The sequence below is a fragment of the Pseudochaenichthys georgianus genome, chromosome 15 (genome assembly GCF_902827115.2).
Source record: "Pseudochaenichthys georgianus chromosome 15, fPseGeo1.2, whole genome shotgun sequence".
In the NCBI taxonomy this organism is placed as follows: domain Eukaryota; kingdom Metazoa; phylum Chordata; class Actinopteri; order Perciformes; family Channichthyidae; genus Pseudochaenichthys; species Pseudochaenichthys georgianus.
The window spans coordinates 38204763-38210762 of NC_047517.1; positions in this window are offsets into that span (position 1 = coordinate 38204763).

Sequence of the window (6000 nt, forward strand, 5' to 3'; positions counted from 1 at the left end):
TTTTGCACTTTATTAGCGTGATTGCACAGTACCGTTTGGCATGGCATATTTGCACATTTCATGTAATTTATACTAATTATTGAGATAGTATTTATTAAAGGATTAAACCGTATTGATTGAAATGTCGTCTGGCAGGTGCTGGTCGGGTCCTCGGCTCCGCCTGACAAGATAGGGGAGTTAGCGAGAGCGCCGAGATTGCTTATGCTGGGGTAGAATGACAGCGGTTAAGAATAATCTGGGTGCACATAATATGTGGGGGGTGTAGACATCATAGCGTTAAGTGGCAGTAATTGTTCAAGTGCTGACTGCGTTTAGTTGGGTTTGTATGTGTGTACTTCTGTTCAGTTCTAAGTTTGTGTTTGAAAAGTGTTCCCCCTCCCGTTATGTCTGTTTCTGATTGTGTGCACCTGGTGCCCTATGTTGTCTCCTCCCCCCTCACCTGTGTCTTCTTGTGCTGATTAAAGTGTGTGTATTTAGGCTCTGTTTCCCTGTCTGTTGAGGAGGCAGGGACTGTGGGTGAGATCCTGGTGGCTGCAGCCTGGGCTCACGTGAACAACAGCAGCAGCAGGATTGAGGCTGTGTGTGTAATGTGTTCATGTTTTAATAAATGCCCACACCGGGTTGTATTTTTGGATGTTCTGCCTCTGCCTCCTTGCTTGGTCGGGCTACTCAATTGTCAGCTTCACGGGTTGTTTTGTTAGAAATCGCAGGGGTAATGCATTGTATTGCTGCTGTCTTTGTGTATTGAAAATCGCAAAAATAAATCATATATAAAAAAGCCAGTTGGGAATCAGCATGTTGAAATGCAAATGTGAAGTCCAACGGCAGTAGACAGAATTCTGTCTTGGAGATAACTAACCGGACGAACAATCCACATCTTCCATCTGGCTGGAACAGTCAGTCTGTCGGATGATTGATCTGCTTAATTCAAAGCTCTGCTATCGGACCAACCTAAAATCTGCAATCTGATTGAATCCACTGTTAGACTCCAGTGCATGACTGGTTTGTCACCAAAGAGATTGGATCAATGACAAATAAGCGTCCTCCAGAGGATGGACAAGCTGAAAGGAGACTTCTTCTCCATCGTGGCTGCATGCACCAATGATCCCGACACGAAACGAAAATATTACAGCCAGTAATGCAGATGCCAGAATAGCCAGATATACGGAAGAGGAAAAGGGATACGGGGGAACAACTGATGTGGCCAACTGAAAGTTCTGCCTTCTTGTTCCTGATGATTTGACTTTCTTCTCATATTTCTGACTTTTTGCTCCTAATCCTAATTTTTTACAAATAATTCTGACTTTTCTCAAGATTCCTCAGTTTCTCAGATTTTGATTTATTTAAAGAATCGTGACTTCAGATTTATTTCTGACTCTTGCTTTTTTCCTAACTATTATATATATATATATTTTGTTGGGTCAAATCTAAAAAAGAAATGCACATGTGGCCTTAATCCTCTTCCACAGAGGGGCAAGCCTAAAAAGGAGGGACACAGTAAAGAGAGACAGCCCAGATGAATCCCTCCCCCCTTCTACCATTTAGCATCAACTGAACCCGCTCGTATTTAATGAACTTTAATGAACTGATCTTTCATCGCAAATCTAAAGCTAATTCAGTGCGTTATGAAACCTCTTTGTGGGTTAGCCAACGTGTTAAAGCTGACGATTACTGTAACATGTTACTGTGAATTCTGCAGTCATATGTGTGTGTGTGTGTGTGTGTGTGTGTGTGTGTGTGTGTGTGTGTGTGTGTGTGTGTGTGTGTGTGTGTGTGTGTGTGTGTGTGTGTGTGTGTGTGTGTGTGTGTGTGTGTGGTTCACAGATGGGTTGGATATGCAGCGTGGGCACAGAGGGGCTTGGCTGAGCTACAAGCCATATCAGCCAATAGCGTCATTACTCACAATTAGAGCCTAAGCAGATTAACGAATGGGGTGACAAGCAGCCACCAAGGCATGGAAACGAAGAAATTATCGGCCCTTGATTCCCCATTTTAGTTTATTTCTCATGCTCTGCTCCTTCATTCTGAATCCAGCAGCATGAAGATTTGTGAATACTCTGAAGTTCCTGGCTGTATAACTTTGACTTCACCTCTAGACAATGGAGTTACTTCTAATGGCTACACATAAACACAGGCTGAAGCCCTCGCTGCTTATCAGAATCACCGAGGGATATTGGTAATTTGGTTGTTGCCCATGCACTCGGGTCATTCCAGTCGGTCATCCAGATGGTAAAACATCTTATGAGGGAGGGTTATGGCAAACTAGGGACTCGGCACACGAAAAGGCTCTAACAACTGTTGCTGTATATATTTTACTGTATGAAACAGACGGCTGCTGCAAAGGTCAACGCGACACGACACGATGATTAAGGCTGGATTAAAATATCAGGGGGGGCTGAGTGATACCCCAACATTGAGTGGGTAGACACATTGTTTCCCATTCAAAGGCTATGCAATACAAAGAGACCCTACTATGCTTTTTGGGGTTTCCCCCACATGGCAACGGTCTGCAAAGACACGGATAATGTTACCGACAAAAACGGTTTATCTATTAGTTTCCTTTTGGTCAATGTCGTTGGTGCCGCTGCAGCTAGCAGCTAATATAGTGATGGGTTCAGACTTCCAGAAGACACAGACAACTTCTAAGTGCGAACTCTTTAGTTCTCATGAACTAAGTACAGATCGCGTTCACACCAGAAAAAGTCCCTGATGGAGGATTAGGCAAATGAAGCCGCTGACGTCACTTCTTCTTCTTCTGCTTTGGGTTTACTGGCAGGCCGCAAACCACTTCACGGCGTATACTGCCGCCCAAAGTCCCCGGCCGGAAGTCCCCGGAGTTGGGGAAGGCTTCAGTAGAAGCTGCTGGGAGTCCCAGCAGCTTCTACTGAAGCCTTCCGAGTAAATCTCCAGAACGCCGACACCTCCTCATCTCCACCGCTCCCATGTTTTATTTTGTGTTGCCATAAGTTAGTCTCTCTGCGTTTCTGCACTGGGCTAATGCTAATGCTAATAATGCTAATGCGAGGATAATAAAATGGCGGCTTCACAAAACGTTTTGGGAGTTTTACGGGGCGTGGTTTGCAATCCGCCCAGCCAATCAGGAATATAGCTCTTTTCTCACAAAAGAGCCCCTCGAAAGTCCCTGCTTTCTAGCAGGGACTTTCGAGGGGGTAAAAAGGTTCGCTTGAACTACTTTTAGTACCGGCTCTTTTTGGTGTGAACGCGATCATGAACTAAGTTCGCATGAACCTTTGTGGGAAAAGTACCGCAGTGTGAACGCGGCTATAGAATTCACAGGCAGCAAAGCTGTAATCTGTAACCGCTACTTCCGGAAAGAGCCTCGAACCTCGTGCGACAATACATTTTTATTACACAGGGCATTGCCCGTACATTTGTGATTGGTCAAGACTGAAGAGATACCCTGGTTTAGACTTGGTTCTCTTTGGTTGGTGACTTAGATAGAGTCTCTTGGCAACACGACCTTCCAATCAGCATTCGGCCGGCCTGTGGAAGTCCCTCTCTACTCTGGCGCCATCATACTAATTTGTTTTCCTGAAGCTTTCTGCAGATATAGTGGAATCTTCTTAATGCTGCGTCCTCGCTGTGTGTGGGAGTGAAGCTCAAAGCCGGAGTGATGTCCTGTTTATGAATAACTCTTTGTATTCTGTCAGTGTCTGCACCTGACCTTGCTACTCTGTAATGCAGGCTAAAGACGTCTAAGTATTCCAAAGTCACATAAATGAGCACAATAAGCTTATAATGTAATAATAAGAATCAGTCTTTCTAATGTTATATAAAAATAGCCTCCACAATAGCTACGGCTTAGTTATCACTGAAAACGGTTCATTTTCTATTACAGTTTTCTTTTTGAGGTTTTCCCTCGCATGTAAACGGTCTGCAAAGGCACACATCCCTTCTTCCCTCTAGCTGGAGTTTCTCCCCCACTACCTGCCTGACACGCCTCCATTGGACGGCCTCTTTGAACAGCATGTCAACAAGTCACAGGAAAGGCACAGAATACACATATGAACCAGAAATGAACATGTCCTCTTTTACATGCCGTACAAGGCATACCGAAAGGTAACATCAAGAAATCCCCCTTCCTAATTTATCTCTGCGGCTTTTTCTCCTCAACTTTTTTCCCGTGTAATAAAATAGGAAAGAAAAATGTTCTTTCAGCTGCTGAGATTAATTGAGCACACGGTGGATTCCCTCGGGGGTTTGATGTGACAGCTTATACCGTGCATAATTGGAGCTTCAGGCTCGCAGTAACTGCATTTCAGTCAGACAACTCACGTGTTTGTTAATATGTTTATTAGAAGCAGCATAGTTTGAGTTTGGCGTCTCGGCTCGGGCCTCATCACTCCACAGATTCACAAAGAACATTGAGTGATGATTAGATAACTATCCCAGAGCCTACAGGTGGTGGTGGGGTGGAAGCTGGGGGGGAAGCTGGGGGGGAAGCTGGGGTGGAAGCTGGGGTGGAAGCTGGGGTGGAAGCTGGGTGGAAGCTGGGGTGGAAGCTGGGGTGGAAGCTGGAGTGGAAGCTGGGGGGGAAGCTGGGGGGGAAGCTGGGGTGGGGGGGGAAGGCGAGCAGCAGCAACATGAAACACAGCAGCAAGAACATGAACGCAGCAATAGCAAGTGAACACAGCAGCAGCAGCAGCAGCTAGCGAGGCAGAGGCAGGAAGACCTGGCAGCTTCAATAGAGCGGCATGTTTAGGAGAATGTGTTTGATTGGTTGTCAGAGGGACGAGGTGCGTCACATGTTAATGTTTCATTGGTGCTCGAGTTGACTGCCTGAACTAGCTCACCGGCTTCGCCCCATTTAAGACATTGCTAAGTGATTTATCTGATAAAACTCAACAATGAATTGAAAACACAATACAACATCAGGAGGATTTTTTTCCTCAAACTGAACAAATTATTTATTGTTATCTGAACATAAAATAATGATGTGACACTCGACAGTGCCTTCAGGAGACAAACCCTGAGGGAAATATTCTAAGTAAAAAGGTTACGTAAGGAGAGACACTGAGAGACGCTGTCTGTTCCTCAATGAGTTTTATTTCATATCAATTTGTGTGAAATGAGGTTCAAGTGGGGAAATAATCCTGTGTACTGTTAGGAGATATGTGTGGACAACTAGTCCGCTTTTCCAAATCTCCGCGCGTCCCTAAACAAGCTGCTTATATTACCGGAAGGAGTTCAGAGCATACAATTAACCATTTAACAATAATCTATTTAATGGTAATATGACAATGCAATACAATCAAATACATTACCATACAAAACCATATCATTTCATATGCATAATGTCAGAAGTGGGCCCACCCCTGGCCCCTGCCCACGGGCCGCCACGACGTTGCAGTCCGAGCGGCGCGAGAAGAGAGAGACAGAACAGAAAGCTGGATAGGCTTTCATACCAATGATACAGGAAGGGGTGGAGTTTAAGGACAACTGGTCGTCTTTTCCAGTCATCTCAAACAAACACCTCTGACCCTCACTGTCTCCAGTTTCTGCAGCCTCTACACATACACACATCCCCCCATCACATTCCAGAGACCACAGTGGGGTCTTGCTCCAGCTTCCCCACAGCAATAAAACCCTTAACAGTCCTTTGTCTCTCGCCATTTTAGTCCTCACATTTATGAAAGGATAAAAACAGAGAAATCACTATAAAACACAAACACAGGTATTGCTTGAACAGTATTCACTTAACTGCTACTATTTGATAATTATCAGGGAAACTCAACAGACCTCTTTTAGTGTCTGGAAATTGCAACAAGACTTTCTGCAATTTCACATGTATCACACTTCTTTGGTACAATATCTCACATCAATTTCCACAGTACACACGGATAATGTTACCAACAAAAACTGTTTATTCGTTTATTTTTGGTCGATGATTATTTGCTAGCATGCTAACACAGCTACAGAACAAGTTATTAATTAAAACAGTTTCTTATCTTATAGTATAGTTTCGTTTTGGTAAATGGT